Below are 17,637 nucleotides of genomic sequence, written 5' to 3'. Positions count from 1 at the left end.
CTGTAATCTTTTTTAGGAAAAAATCTAGCCGCTGTTACTTTTTAGGATGTTCCTAATATTATTTTATTTCGCATTACTCTACTGCAATACGTTATTGGCTAGATGATTATTATTATCGTTATTATCACTAGATTCTTAATCTAAAAATGTTTTTTGTCCTGACATGTAATGCTTTACATTTTATTTTTTAATTTCAAATTGGTGAGTTTCATCAAAAAACACAAGAGATAAAAAGTTTCTAAACAAACTAAACTATCAAATTATTTTTTTGCATGTGTTTGATAAGATTTTTCTTTAAATTTCGTTAACAAGAATGATAGGGGTAGTTTATTTCAACCTCTTCCACTCATTTTAAAAAAGTGAAAAAATTACCAGAAAGTGTGTTTTCATAACAGTAATGCTTCCATAAAATTTCATTAGTCTATCTCTTTTATCTATTAGTTTTAAAAAAGTGAAAAATATCGCGGTACCGCCATCTTTTTACCGCGATATCTCCCTAATGGTTGACTTTTGACCCAACGTTTATAAAGCAAACTACCCTTTATTTTAAAGAACGAATCACCCCCTGAAGTTTTTCGCATTTGTTTTGAAACACCCTGTATATAGATTCATGAAAAAATTAAGCACTAGTTGATTAAAAAAAGTATACCATTAATATTGTAAATTATATATTATTTTAATGCGATCAACTTGAACTGTAACCGAGACGACGTGAAATACATAGCCAAAATTTCTGATTTCTGCCGTTGAGAGCGCTGTGGTCGAAATTTTTTTAAATCAACTAAAATGCAGCGAGCCTATAGGTAGTTTTATCAGTTCATTCTAGCCTAATGTGGGATCTACTGGGCATTGTAAGCCGAATATGCATCTAAAGCTAATGGGATTGGCGGACGAAGCCCTGTGCTGGATTTCTCAATCTGAAGAAGAAATGACAGAACATATTTTATGTCGGTGCGACAGCCTGACATATGCCATTGCCAAAAAGCTAAATGGAGGGTTCAGACCTTTTAAAAATGACCATGCTGGAGATACTGGAGAATGTAACTTATAGGATCAGAATTTCGTGGAACTAATCCAATCTATGGCTTAATCTAGAATAATACAGACAAAACAGAATAATAACTTTAAATGCAATACAGTTCAAAGAGTTTTTTTCTACTATCTGTGACTCGAAAATAAGTAGATACATTAACATGAATAAATTTTCATATTTTGGATAATATACTGAATATTATTATACAAAGTAACACTCGTTAAAGTTTATTTTCCATGGTGGTTCTGGTTAAATTATTCATCACATCTTATGATCTTCATCCTAATTTGAATTCTACAACATCTTTACTCTACTCTCGAAAGAACATCATATATACGCGCCCTTTCTGATATAATTAATTATATAAAAGACGGAGGCAAAATAACAAAGTACTGGAAATTAGAAAATACATATTTAATATTTGCACAAGAACAGGAAGGTTAAAAGGGAAGTGGAGAATATGAGTTTTGTAAACTTCAAAAATATTCTCTCTTGAGAAATGTATTAAGTAATTCTTCATTTTTAAGAAGGTTGTTGATCCTTGTTTTAGAATAAATTTTGAGGTACAGAAGAAAAAAAAAACAATATAAATAGGTGTATTAAATAGTACTATAATCTTTGTGTATTGAGTTTACTGTATTACAATTTCTGTTTGAATAAGGATCTTTTTTTGTGGTTGTGGTTTGTATTTGTATTTTATCAAAACCAAACAAATCGTAACTAAACTGGTCTTATTATAGATAGATATCTCAGTAGATTAAAGTCTCAGTAGATTAAAGATAAAAATCTCATCACTGCGTGCGTCAAAACGACGACCATTCGTGCCATTAACTTTGGTACGACTGATATTGGAGATGGAGAACTAACCTCTGTAAAACCGTCTCAAGTACTGGCTTTTGTCAAAACTCTGAGACAGTATGGTAAGAGTGGACACAATAGACACATACAGTCTACAACCCAAAGCCATGGACAGAAAGTGGAAGTAAAAATGGAAGTTCTGCCATCTACTTATAAGGAGTTTTCCTGCAAACCTTAATTGCTTTACTCATTCCCTGTTTACTCATCCAAACTTAACGCTATTTTTTTCGGAAAAAAGACGCGGCTCAACGCCGAAGACGTCAATCCCTCCGCCGATTTACGGCATGTCGGTCACGGGAAAACAATTCGCTAGTCGCTAACAACGTCACCGTTAGCGCGGCAAGGCGCAAACAGCCATAACAAGCGGCGTCACACCGAACAATCTATTTCGGATTTTCGAAATGGTTTTCTGCCAAATTTTTGCTGCGTTTTCTTTTCAAATTTTCTCGTTTCTTTCGTACGTGTGCGTGAGTGTGAGTGAGTTATTTTGACGGCAGGCCCGCGATTTTATATTATTAGTCACATCGGCGAAAAACATTCGGCCGAAATTATAATATTGTTTGCGACGAGTTTTTTGGACGACGTTCAAGATCTACAGTCCCTACTTATACAGACATTACTCACATGTACACATGCATATTATAACAGTATATTACATACCGAGGAGGGAGGTGTTTCATTACTGTCGAGAGATTAACTCAATCTCGAGACAATAATGAAAACTTTCCTCCGAGGTTTGTATACTGTCTTATCACAGTTTAAAGAATATAAATATATCAGTTGGTCCACTCTAAAGAATTCTATTGTTATTTTGACTTCAAAGGCGGCCCGTGACCCTTCGAGGTGACAAAAAATTTGTACGTTTACCGGGTGCAGCGGAAGTGCTATTTTATCAGTCAGAACGCTGACTGAAAATTACGCATATTGATATTTTAGAAAACAAAATTTGCATAGAAATTCCCGATACAAAAACTTATAAGAGCAGATCATTTATGATAACTAACACAAGTTGGATAGAAATTGTGAAAGAATTTATACAGTTACGAAAAGATATTGAAAATGAGAGATTTTTTGTTCAATATCGATTAAGAAAAGCTCAAAATCAACCCTTTGGATACAATTCTATATCTCAATTTCCGTACAAAATTGCTAGCTTTTTGAAGCTTCCCAATGCGAAAACCTACACAAGTCATGCTTTTAGACTAACATCGGCTACGTTGCTGCTGGTAAATAGCGGAGCTGATATTTTACAGCTGAAGCGTCTAGGGGGATGGAAATCCAGTGCTGTGGCTGAGGGTTATGTGGATGCATCTGTAGCCAACCAAACTAAAACCGCAAATATGATATCTTCAACGACATCGTTGCCATCGTATCTCTGCAAATTTCCTAATATCATAGTCTCATCTCAGGTTCGATCTTCTTCGGTGTGATTCGTCTGTTGTCCGTTCTTCCCATTGCCATTTCAGGGATTTGACTCTGTGGATGACATCTATTATCTATATATATTGCGGATTTTTACGACATTCTTCGTCTCCCGCTTCTCAACTTCCACAGATTTCTGTCTGTCCAGTCTTCTTTCTGAAGGCCCCTAGAATTCATAGCGTCAACTACGCCCTGCTTCCATCTTCGAGGTGGTCTTCCACGTTTTCGCCTTTCGCTTGGTGTCCATGAATGAATTCTTTTCGGCCATCGGTTATCATCCATTCGTTGGAGGTGTCCGTACCAACTTAGTATTTTGCCGTCAATGGCGTCGAGAATAGTTTCTTTTTCTCCTATAATTTCTCGTATTCTTTGATTTGAGATGTGTTCCAGTCTTGAAATGCGACAAATTTTAAGGCTTCATTTCTCCAATAGTATCAAAGTTTTTAATACTAAATATTTACTGAAGTTTATTTAGTGATCAGTTATTGTGTTGCAATAATAAAATACCTTATCTACCTTATACCTTACCTACCTTATACAAAGTGTCTAAAAATTATTTTAAATAATTATTAGCTTCCAACGGCAATAACTTGTTTAATTTAAATGGAACACCCTTTATATTTTATGAGAATCAGATGCACAATTTAATTGTCTATCAAATTATATTATACCATTTTTTAAAAATGATATTTCATTTTTAATAAATGCTTATTTATAACAACAGAGACTCTAATTTGATAACTTATTATTATATTGATTTCTGACTCAAATCCACATTTATTTATAATAATTTATTAACGAACACAATTAAATATGTAATTAATTAGTATATGGGCGGAAATAATGATGTTATATTTAATTAATGGTATACTCTTTTATAAAAGATTTAAATAGTTTTCTTTTTGCATACAAATGGTCTAGTAATATTATCGTTTTGCTAAAAACGATAATATAGAAAAACTTGGACCAACTACTGATACCAAAATTTTGCATTGACACCCACAACTTACTCAGTGGGACTGTATGGGTTATCTATTATCTGTTGGGCTTAAATCACCTCAAGAATGCATTTTATGGACTCTAACTAAACCATTTCAGGTTCAGAAAAAATCAAAGCATAAATTATTACTCAAACAAATTATAATTTAATTTATAACTATGAAAATTTAGTTTCAGTGTGTTAGAATTTTCTCTATTCAAATAATTTTCTCCATCGCAATACGTCGAAAATATCAACGTGTTACGATAACAACCGTTACGTCAGAGATTTTAGCACAAATCGGTTTATCTTTTAATAACTGCGCTATATTTAGAGAGCGAAAGAAACCCCAGCCGGTCGCTGTATATCGTAAAACAATTCCCCATTATCAGGAAAATCGATATAGAGAGGGAGAGAAGTCTCAACAGTTTCAAGTTTATCTATTCTTAACCTTCTCTATATTTGGATTTGTGGTTGTGATTTTATTTTTGTAGATATATGAAAAGTGTTCTCAAAATTTAGTAAAAATTCATGAATTTCCCATAATTATTTTGAAAAAAAAATGTTAATCAGGGTGTCCCAGACTGAGCGTGCATTAGAAGTTTCTAGAGAACCACCCAAGTAGCATTTTCACGACTTGCGACCACATGTTTACTAATCACAACGTTGGATTAGTTACAAAAAATAGTTAGCTCCCTACCTTGGGTATTAAAATAAGTTTAAACGTTTTTATAACGTTGTGCCGACGTTGGACTAGTACTACAGCAAAGTAGGAAGCTTCTGCGACGTCGAATAAACGTTGTCTTGTAACCTTTTTTGCTTAAGTGATCTTTAGGTGATTCGGATAACGTAGTTACAACGTTGGACAATATAGAGTTTTCCGACGTCAGTTTCAGGACCTATTCCAACGTTACGCAAACGTCGTCTGTTTTACTAATTCCAACGTTGTTTAGATTTCCTTATTCTTACGTTGGTAGGACGTCGAGTCACTACCTTTTTGCAACTGTATTGAACCATAACCTTAAATTTTAAATTATCATTTCATTGTTCTGTTCAGTCAGACAGTTCAGTGCTGTTTTTGTTTTTATAAAAAAAAACTTAATTAAAATGGGACATAAGAAAGGTACATATAAACTGCGAATAAATTATTCTCATTTTACTAAAAAAAAAATTCAAGAAAATTTTTAAAACTTCTTTAATTTTAAGGCCCATTAGTATTTTTCAAAGTAGAAACAATACATTTATCAATAAAGTTGTTTGCGTTTAGCTTTTTTGCCTTGGGTAACGAGTTACAGAGTCGGTTAAAGTGTTTCAATAATTATGATCTTCAAACATCCTCCACACTTAAATACTTTTGTTTTGTTTTCCTTCACTGCCATCTGACATATGTCTCTAACTAAATCATAAAAGTAATATTTTTACTAAAATTATCCCAATTTAGGATAAAACGCGACTTAGACGCCATATTAGTTTTGTATTTCTGTGAATTAGGATTTTAAACAACCTTGCAGTTTGTACTAAATTAGGCTTCTAGCCAACGTCGGTATCCAACGTCGTTTCGACCCAAAAATTATTCTCCAAACCAGTGCAGACTAGGGTTGGCATGAGGTTGTGCCGACGTTGCGCCCCGACGTTTGGTCGCGTGACACAACGTTGTCCCGACGTCCAAATGCTGCTTGGGCACAATATCTAGATCGGAGATTTTTTGCACATCATTGTTTCACAAGGAGATCTATCGATTAAAAATATTTTCAATATGGCGGCACTTCCGGAAATGCCGGAAGTTGACAGCAACTTTCTTATTTTAAATGGGTAACCCCAAATTCTCTGTAAAATTCTATGAATATAAGGAAACTGCAGGTCCACAACGCTCAATGGAAAGAAATATGCTGGGAATAACCAAGAGAGACCATAAAAGAATAGAGTGGATACGACAAAAGACCAGGTAATAGACGTCATCTACAGAGTCAAATCCCTCAAATGGCAATGCCATCTAGCAAGAGGAAGGGACAGGAGATGGACTACAAAAAATGCAGCATAGACAACAATGGGCTCAACTACAAAGAGAGGGAGGCTACACCATACTTGGAAATGGTTGAATAAGCTGAAAATGATGATGATGATGATCCATTTTTGGTCCTAATAAACACATTAAAGAAAGTGTTTTTTGTTTTTGTAGTGTCACTGTCATTGAAAAATATTATTATTATTATTACTCTAGCAGAGTCCAAATAAATCCAATAGTTGATCTCTACTAGTAGTAGTAAAGTCCAATAGTTGATCTCTACCATGCTGCACAACTTTTGGACTTAAAATCATCTACAATAATTGCCAAATAACAATTATAATATGCACAGCATAAAAACTTTTCATAGGGTGTTTTAAACTTTCGTCCAAATAATTCTTCTGTTTTCAATTCTGTAATAGACAGATAGAAACTTTAATTTGAAATTTAAAGAGAGAATAAGGAGTCAAATAATTAAGCTGTACAATTCTCAGAAAAATTCACCGAAATCAGTCCACAATGTGAGTTGAAAAATTTGACTGTTCTAAATTCGTACCAAGGCAAGATTCAAGCTTAAAAATAAGTATAAATACCTCAGTTATGATGATGGGAAATGATACAATAATAACAAACAACCGATTCTATTTATAAAAATACATTAAAAATGTCTATTTTGCCTCGAGCATATCATAAATGTCCAGGCAAAAATAAAATCTAAAATATAGATTATATTAATAATAATCTTAAACAGCTTTACCAAAATTATGAGCTACCCAAAAAAATACTTAATAGTAACCTCACTTTGGTTTAAGCTGATCAAAATTTTCTAAAAATGTTTTTATTGGTTAGAAATATTTTGTATCGTCATATTTATTGATGCTAAACCTGGGAATTTGTACTAGCAACATTCTTGATTGACTCTCAAAACAAAATTATGCTACTGGCATGAAATTGATTTTACTGACGTCACTAAATTTTGTAAATGCTCTGAACTAGCGTGACGCCAAAACATTTTTGTATTGAAGTGTTCTATAAAAAAATAACGACATACTAGTATATATAGAAAAATCTAAAATTATTTCGGATATAATTATTTAACAATTAAATTAAATGAAATAAATAAGAAAAAATTAACTGAAAATAAAATAATTAAATAACGAAAAAAATTCTGCTAGTGAAATATCTTTAAATAAAGAGATTAAAAGAATGATAGCATTATCAGCAGGTGATTAAAATTGATTTTTAGTTACAGATTTAATAATCTGCTGATGATGCTAACATGGTTAGCGAAAAAGAAACCGTAACTTCTTCTTAAAGTGCCTTCTCCATTCAGTGAAGATCGGCAACAACCATGGCAAATTCCTCTCTATTTTTCGCTCTTCTCAGCAAAGTATGTGAGTCCAGGCCTGTTCAATCTCTGATATTCTTCAGCCAGGAGCATTGCCGTCGTCCGGGTCCGCGCTTTCCCTCAATTTTACCCTCGATGATGAGCTGAAGGAATTCATACTTGCTATGTCTCATGATATGGCCCAAATAGGCTGCTTTCCTCTTTTTTATTATGTCGAGGAGTTCTCGGTCCTTGTTCATTTGGTTTAGAACTCGTTCATTCGAGACACGGTCAGTCCATGGTATTCTCAGCATTCTGCGATATACCCACATCTCAAATGCTTCCAACTTATTCATTGCGCTTACTTTGAGTGTCCACGACTCAACCCCTTAGAGAAGTGTGGAAAGTACGTAGCACTTGACGAAGTTGTCTTTTATATGGATGTTGAGACGTTTATCGCACAGTAGGTTCCGCAATTTTAGGAAGTTTGATCTAGCCATCTCAATTCGAGCTCTGATCTCAATGTCTGGGTTTAGGTCTTCACTAATCCAACTGCCCAAATATCTAAACTTTGAGACTCTTGCTATTGGCGTCCCACCTACGACTACCTCCGTTGCCTGTCTTGCATCTCTATTTATCACCATGACTTTTGTTTTGTTTATATTTATCCTGAGACCCATTGAGTCGCCCACCGAGGACACTCTATCAAGAAGTCTTTGCAGGCCCTCAGTGGTGTCTGCAATAACGACGGTATCATCAGCATATCTCATGTTGTTAAGTAACCGTAACAACAATTGTATTTAGAGGTTTGAGGTAAGCTATACAGAGTGAGTCTTAAATAAGTACAAATATTTTTAATGGATAGTATATTTCAACACCAGAAACACATTTATGAGTTTTTTTCTCAAAAAAAAATGGAGTTTTTTGATTTTTTTTTTTTAATTTTTAGTTAAAAAGGATATAATATCATTCATAAAAGACCTAGAAAAGATCCAATGGATCTCAAAATTTAAGCGAAAATACTACATAGCACTGTTCATTAAAATGTTGTATCCTATGTTATAAGGCTTGTTTCTCTCTACAATTTCCTGTCTCACAATGTACCGTTTCTGTCCGGGAAGGGTTCATAGTTTCATAGTTGTCGATTTTCGAAAGAAATCAGTACATGTATATTATTTCGTATATTTTTCATTTTATTGATTTTATGGAAAGCACTGTTCATTAAAATGTTGTATCCTATGTTATAAGGCTTGTTTCTCTCTAAAATTTCCTGTCTCACAATGTACCGTTTGTGTTGGGGAAGGGATCATATAGTTTCATATTTGTCGATTTTCGAAAGAAATCAGTACATGTATATTATTTCGTATATTTTTCATTTTATTGATTTTATGGAAAGCACTGTTCATTAAAATGTTGTATCCTATGTTATAAGGCTTGTTTCTCTCTAAAATTTCCTGTCTCACAATGTACCGTTTGTGTTGGGGAAGGGATCATATAGTTTCATATTTGTCGATTTTCGAAAGAAATCAGTACATGTATATTATTTCGTATATTTTTCCTTTTATTGATTTTATGGAAAGCACTGTTCATTAAAATGTTGTATCCTATGTTATAAGGCTTGTTTCTCTCTACAATTTTCTGTCTCACAATGTACCGTTTGTGTCGGGGATTTTTTTTTAATTTTTAAAGTAAAATAACTCGGTTATTTTGGATATGTCTGGTATTTAAACAAACTTGAACATGGAAACATGGTTGATTAAATAGAAAAATTTTCCTGACATTCGGAAAAACAGATCGATATGGAGAAAACTGGAAAAAATATAGAAAGCTAACACACCTACGTCGTGCTTTGTTTATCATAATACACGGTCATATCGATTGGGTTAACCTTCATAGCCACACTCATTAATTTATTTATGTGTTCCATAAACTTAGATTTCCATTCGTTTTATATCGATATAGGTACTGTATAAATACCACAGAAAACAGAAAATTATTTAGGAATGTATATGTGAGAATCAGGAATCTTTTTTTGGAAATAGATTTATATGTCTAATATTTCTATAAAATTAGTGTTAATTTTTGAGAAGTTTTATGTCAATTTTTAGTAAATTACGTCTACAGCCATTACCTTGGCCATAATAATTATCAACAATTATTATGCTCTAACCATCTTTGGCGTCTTTTTTTTGTTCACACATATGAAGCGTTGAAAGTCATCTATCTAGTGGTATAAAAATAAAATATGTAGTCTATATGCTACATAAATTTCTCTTTCCAATAAATCTAAAAACAGATTCCAAATTTAACGTCAAGGTTTCAACAACAGAATTTTAATTACTGGTTTTATTTTGGAGTACTCTACATTGAAAAAAATCTCCTACAACTAATTTTAGCCCGTCCTAGAGAAGATTTTGGAAAAGATGCTAGGAATCTTAAGGTTAGAACTTTCGCATAAACATTCATATACTGTACGAATATCGATATAATTTAAAGATAATATAAAATCCTTAAGTGACTGACTCACTGATTAATCACGATCCTGCTCAAACCACTCAACGTAAGAAGCTCAATTTTGGCATACAGGTTGATTCTAGGATTTAGATGTTCGATAAGAAGGAATTTTTCGAAATTCCAGTTCCAAGGGGGTGAAACCACCCCTCAAATATTACAATATTTTTTATTAAAAAAAATTAGTGAAATATTACGTAATCTAACCCGACATTTGTATGAAAGATGTCTATTTGGAAATAAAACCGGTTTTAAAATACGCGCCAAATAAAGCACTTCTATCTCCGCCATATTGGACAAGGTTGAATGGCCTTGTGTGGAGGTGGTGGTGGGTCAGCATGGTGGCCCGACCGCGGCCGTGTTGCCGCTTTTCAACATGCCAGGTGTGACGTATTAAAAATAAAGTGCGGATTTTTATTCTGGGCTTTTTTGTTTTTATTAATTTTCTTAAGAACGACTTCAAATTTTTCGAAAGTGAGATAGCAGAAAATTCTAGAATTAATTGCTTTATTGGAATATGCTAATTCCAAAATATAGTGAAAGAGCCCATTCTTGCTTTACTTTATCACACCATTACGAACGAAGTCGCGGGTACACGCTAGGTATATATATATTATAAAACAAAGTAGATATTCTGAATTTTTGGACAAAAACAAAAAGCTTGAAGTGTGGAAAAATGCAATTTTTCGTAAAATTTTCGTATTATTTGTTCGCCCAATAATTGATTTGTGATATAGTTTTTTAAACTCTGATTTGAGTTTCTTTTTAAATTTTTTTATCTGCAATAAAATGTACCTATATGTTTTTAACATACACAATTACACGTCTCGTTATATTTCGTACATTATAAAAATTATACAGATCATACTGTGAATAGTTCTGATTGGCAACGAAACCTATTAGCATGCAACGAGGATATCAATATTAGTCGGGAACTATTGTGAACTAAAGACCTAGTTCGAGGAACTAGAACTAAGGAACTTGTTCGTCCCGAGGAACTAGAATTTCTACCTCTAAAAAAAGTATATCACTATCGAAAAAAACGTCTAATATCCACATTTTTTCTCAAAATATCCCATCCCTAGTCTGGAGATTTTTCCAGAATTACTCTAAAAACACACGCAGTTCAAAAAATCGACCAAAAAACCACGCCATAATCCCGGTTGTTGTCAAATTTACGAGACAAATCTGAGAAAAAGGACGAAACTCACGAAAACCGAATGATACAATAAATTTACTGAGATTTTTCTTGGACCAATTTACGGGAGAGAAATTGTAAACATTGAGACGGTACGTGCGGTTTTGGAGCAAACCTTCGGGTGTCATTTCCAGCGCAAATAACTCGAATAATTTATTTTTTTCTTTGGACTGTCTGACAAACAACAATTTGGCAACAGTTGCCATCATTTCTTTTTTCAAGTTGTGTTATAATTATTTGGCTAGAAAACATCGAGGTACTGTAATGATGTTTATCATTTTATGTATGTTTTCATTGATAGTACAATGGATTTTCTACAAGAAAAATCGAAAAACCCAGAATTATTTACAGAGTGTATACAGAAATTTACAGGACATCTAATAATTTTATATACATACCTGTAGTTCTTTCTTATCGAGGGCCAATCTGTAACAAACAAGAAAAGTAATATTAATATTTGAACTCAATTTCAGTAAATACATATACGTCTATTTTGTGTAAATTTAGTTATAGAAATACAATATCGGTACCATATGATCAAAAAAATCTTTTTATATGTAAAATATAGCCAATGTCATCGTCAAAGCAAATTTGACCTGTTTTTAGACGACCATACCAACAAGTATGGTAGGCTATTAAGATCGGCAAAAAAAAGTTCTTTTAATTTCACTCAAAATGGGTTATTTGGGTCATAAATGACCTAAATACAAAATATCTTCATGGTGCCTGTCTGTCTGTCAGTCTGTCTGTAACGCGATAACTCAAAAACCGCTAAACCGATTTTAACCAAATTTAGCACACATATACTGTGGCACCCTAGAATCTGGCCATTAGTTTTTGGTGGGGGTGGTTTGGTATAGTTGGTAAGGGGGTATGGGAGAGGGTTAAATATTTTAAAAATCGTAACTCCAAAATTACAGTGAAAATCACAAATGAAAATGTTGAAACTACAGCGATCAAATTCAAATTAAAATTAAGGAAAAAAAACAGAATTGCGATAAAAAACAATAATCTAATTAGTATTAAAATTAAGAAAAGAAAACAGAATCACAACATTTCCTCAGAAAAATTTTCGAGAAAAAATAAAAATATAAAAAAAATTCCAAATACATACTAAATAAACAAATATTTCTTATACAGGGTGAGAGTGATAATATAAGAGCAAATATTTTCAGGGCTGGTAGATCTCGATAAAAGAAGCATACCATATTACCGAAAAAAACGGCGTCAGAGATGGCTATGAAATGAAGATCGCTGTCATTTTATATGTAAAATTATATGGGGAAAGTCAGCGATGTTCATTTCTAAGCCAACTGGGCGGCGTTTTTTTTCAATCATACGGTATTTCCTCTTTACCTTTTTTCAAATAAGTCTAAAATAACCAAGATATTTTATATTGAAAATTTAAATAAAAATTGATTTTTCGTTTACATTTTCAGAACCGTTGGATCTTTTCTGGGATTTCTTTTTGTAAATTTAATCTACTATAGTCTATCCAACGACAAGATCCTTGGTAGTGATAGATGTGTCTGTCATTTTAATTTCAAAGTAGTTTATTTTATTTTACAAAGAAATAAGTTGGTACAACTGGAACGCATAGCAGGAAATTAATATATTTAAAATTTGAGAATTGTGAGAAAAAAACTGTAGAAAACTGAAAAAATGTAAATCGAGTTTGGATTGTTGGTTTATTGGTATATAAGACTTTCTGCCTGGGCAGCAAGTATTAACTATAAACTGTGCTCTGGGTCTACAGTTAATTTTCCCTCGATTTTTCCTCCACTCGACTTCAAAAGACACAAAACACACGTGATAACACGAATCAAAATGCATCATCTTCCAAAACGCAGATATTTGACATAAGTTGACGCAAAATAACCTATAATTTGGCAAGACTTTGACAAGCCTCAAAAATCTAAAGGCGAGTTCATACGAATCGGCGTCCGTTTGTCGTTTAGCGTTTCGTCAAACCAATAAAATTGAAGTATGATCTGTCATTTTTGAAATAAACCAATAAAACTGGTTAAAAACAACAAGATACGACGTATGACGGATTTATATTTAAACCCATCCATAGTTAACTTAAAAAATATTAGAAACGTTTTTTAGTAAAATAAATAGATTGGAATGGATGTTATCTGCTTTTCTTCTGTCATCGTCTGCCGTAATCTTACCTGAGAAGAAAAAAAACAGAGTATACCTATGTTTCCATACTATAAAGATTGAAAAAAAATGATTTTGAAAAAAAAATCAATTTTTTTCAAAAAATTTCGAATTTTCAAAAGAAAATTCTAGTTAAGGGAAATTCTGGGATCAAAATATACCACCCCTAAAAATTGCATTGCATTTATTTTTAAGACACCCTGTATAACTGATTTCAACTAAACGAAAGTTGAGCCCAGACTGAAGACGAAATTTTTCTGGAAAAAATTTGTTTTTCACGATATCGGTGTCGGGAAATTGGAAAGCGGGCGTTGGCGAAAACCGGTCCACTATCGATTTTCCCCAGGCCCGACCTGATTTCCAACGGCCGGCCGCCACTTGACTTCGATATTCCGCCAATGAGTGGCTAAAAATCCACCTACACCACCTCTTTTACCAACTTTTAATAAAAAAGGCACATTCATAAAGCTCGCCCGTGAGGAAAATTACGTTGGAAAACCTTTAGAATGGGCTCAGCTCTAAAAAAACCGCCTTAGTAAGCTTTTTCAAAAGGATGGTGGGTGAAAAATGAGAAAATTATTGATGAATATTAAAATACTGATGCCTGTGTATTTTTAAAATGACTAGCGTGTACCCGCGACTCGAATTTATCATTTGTAATGGTGATGATAAAGCAAAGCAAGAATTTCCTTTATCTAACATGAGAAAAAACAATATGGCGAAATTATTATATTTTGGCAGTTACTAAATATAAAAGATAAAAATCATTTTCACCTCATTTCACCTCCTTAGGGGTAGATTTGAAAAGTACTGCGATAACAAAAGAGATATAAAAAGGTACTTAAATAGAGCCTTATTTAAGTACCTCTTTGTAAGTACCACGTTTTTTGTTGCATTTTCTGGCTGAAAATAGCCAAGCTATTACGCGAACTTACTCATGGGGAAAACAGTCGTAAGTCCACTCCAGCTCTACTTAAAGATTGCCCTTGGCTTTGTTGATTGTCAGCGTTTTCCCGAAAGACTAACCGTTTTTTAAATTACAAATATTGTAATATTTGAGGGGCGTTTTCACCCTCCGAACGAACCAAACGCGCCGCGCGCGCTGTATCAAATTTGTGTAGTAAGTACGTTGCGCCGGCCGAACCGAACCGAACGCGCCAAACATTTTCCGAAGCTTGTCGGTAAACGGGATTTGCTCAAAAAAATTTGTTCGTTGGCCGGTGTTCCGTGGATACGGCAGTTTTGAACGTTCGTTGTGTTTGTGGTGCTTTTAAACTGTGCCTAGCTATGGAGTGGAACAGAGTTAAGTGTTTAGAGTTAATTGATGAGTTTGAGAAGCAGCCTATTTTATGGGACCCGACAAATGGGACTGGTACATATGATAACAAAGTAAAGAAGTATGATTCTTGGGTGGCAATTGCTAATGATATAGGGTGCACCGCAATTTTTCATATGCATATAATCTAGAGGTCACTAAGTAAGGCCATATTTTGACGGCGCAAAAAGAGGCGTCTTGCCCATATTTTTCGTTCTTTTCTTTTTTTTCTCTTTTTTCTTACCAGCTAATGCCTCTATAATTAAAAAAGCACCAACTGCTATGTTAATATCAGATGCATCTATGTCGACAAACACACTAACACTGATTACTGGTGGGAAAGCAGCGAACACTGCAAACAGGCGGAACGCTCCGCGCAAAATGTTTTGTTGCAGGTCGTTCAGAGCGCGCCCGGGAATTGTTTTGTTGCAGATTGTTTGGAGTGCGCGGCGCGTTTAGTTCGTTCGGAGTGTTTTGTTGCAAGTGAATACCCACCTTTAGCTTCAATCTACTGAGCTGTTCATTGAGAAGACAGTGCCCTGTTAAAAAAAACCGTGACAATCTTAAGTTATGGGCATCCCATGAATGGAAGCTGCCAACGAAGCCACCCATATTCTAGAATAGTTTTATGCTTATGTTAACATTAAATTATATATAAAAGCTTGTAATCCCTATATAGAATCAATCTTGTTCACGATCCTGTGTTAACTTTTAGTACTGTATTACCTACCTACTCAATAAAGTTTTTTAAAACACGCTCTTCGTTCGGAGAAATATAATTGGCGCAGTCGGTAGGATATAACTTATCTGTACACAGCGTTACGAAACAAAAACCCTTTGATATAATAAATGGAAAGCTTAATGCTTTAGATCCTTTTGATTTAACAGATGAAATAATTGTCAACAAATATATTGATGATCGACGTGAAAAATTAAAAATTATTTATAAAAACATTTATAAAAGAAATCTAGAAACTAAAACGAAGATTATCAATAAAAACAATGAAAATCGTGAAGAACCCATTGAATATAATATAGAAAAATCTGCTTATACGAAAATCCAAAAGCAGAAAAGATCTAAAGATCAACCACGTTATGAGAAAATATCTATAAAAGATGATATAGGAAAGAAAATAATAACTTCAAAAGATAAAGTTATTTATAAATCACGATTAAAGAAACCTAAAAGTTTTTTATTCGCAGGGACAAAATAAAGACAATACTGCTGTTGCTTCTACTAGTCATGCTGCGAACACGAACCTGTCTGACAGTGACGAATGACAATGACATTACGATAACTCAATTCAAACTCCTTTATTACCATTCCTATTAGGTAATACAAAGATTATTGAAACAAAACACACATTCATTCATTACATTGAAGTTTTACCAATAATAAATCAATTACAAAATATTGAAATATTTTATAATCAAATAAATCATAATTTAAATAAAATGAATATAAGTCGATATACACATCTGCCAAATTTAAAAGCTATGATGAATCATACCAAATATCTTAAATAGAAGCTAAAACAAAATTAAATAATGTTCAACCACATACAGGAACCAAAAGAGGTTTAATAAATTTAGGCGGAAAAGTATCGAAGTGGCTATTTGGAACACTAGACGCTGAAGATGGCGAAAAATATGATAAAGCAATAAATGAATTGCAGAATAGTCAAAATTCCTTTCAAAGTGAAGTGAATTTACATATGTCATTAACTAAACAACTTATTCAAAATTATAATGAGACGATTTCAGTACTCATAAATAATCAAAATATAATTAAAAAACATATTGAAACATTAAAATCAAATATAAAGAAATCAATTAATGACATAACTGCATTTTTGCAAGCTCAGAATACTATAAATCAAATTATATTAAATTGTCAAAATATAATAACATTCTTAGACAATTTAGAAGATGCAATAAGCTTTGCACAACTAAATGTTCTACATAGTACTGTTATTTCTGCAAAAGATATGTCAAAAATTATATCTAATTTGACAATACTATATGGGAAAAATAAAATAATAAATTTTGAAAAATTTAAACAACTATTATCAAGTTGCAAATTTACAAATTAAATTTATAAACAATAAAATAATATTTATTATACATTTTCCAATCTTCAATCAAGATACCTATAAATTATACCATTTATTTCCCATTCCTATAAATAATACCATTATAATTCCTAAACAACCCTACCTTGTACTGGGCCATCATATGCAAGAATACTTACCTGAAGAATGTCCGATGGTTGAAAACATCTTTATTTGCCACAACGATCTTCAACCCATCACAAATGAATGTTCAATCAACTTAATCCAAGGAGTGGAGACCCAAAATTGTCAATTAACAATGGCTGTACCAGAACAACCAATAATTGAAATGATAAACAACAATTACATAATTGTGATACCAAGCCGAAAAGACTTACAAATATTAAAAACTTGTAAGAATCAAGAGTACCACTTAATTACTAAACCAAGTTTAGTTAGTGTACCTTTTAATTGTGGAGTTCAAATACTTCAAAATACATATTGGAATACTAAAAATATAATCAAAGGAAATCCCTTCATCTTACCAAAGATTACCTTTGATGAAATTACCAAAGAAAAATTTGAAGAAAAGATCAAGATACAATCAATTGATCTACATCATATTAAAAACCTAGAAGAAAAGGCAAACCAATTAAAACCAATCGTGGTCAACCCAATCCATACCATAGCTTGGAGTTCCACCACAACTATACTATTAATTATTGTAACTTTGATTATAATAATTTTATGGAAACTAAGAAGACAAATTCGGTTG

General features: G+C 32.9%; 1 protein-coding gene across 1 annotated transcript in view; it reads right to left on the bottom strand.

The window, feature by feature from the left end:
• Positions 1-17,637, bottom strand: part of LOC115891918 (protein Tob1-like) — a 117,442-nt gene that overhangs the window by 54,916 nt on the left and 44,889 nt on the right. The window contains exon 2 of the mRNA XM_030912521.1: positions 11,732-11,759. The gene's annotated coding sequence lies outside the window, so the exon portion shown is untranslated. The remainder of the gene's footprint in view (positions 1-11,731; positions 11,760-17,637) is intronic.

This window comes from Sitophilus oryzae, unplaced genomic scaffold, assembly GCF_002938485.1.
Source record: "Sitophilus oryzae breed Bouriz unplaced genomic scaffold, Soryzae_2.0 scaffold_119_pilon_pilon, whole genome shotgun sequence".
Taxonomy (NCBI): domain Eukaryota; kingdom Metazoa; phylum Arthropoda; class Insecta; order Coleoptera; family Curculionidae; genus Sitophilus; species Sitophilus oryzae.
Note: the sequence above shows the minus strand (reverse complement) of the source record. Positions and strands in the feature narration are given on the sequence as shown.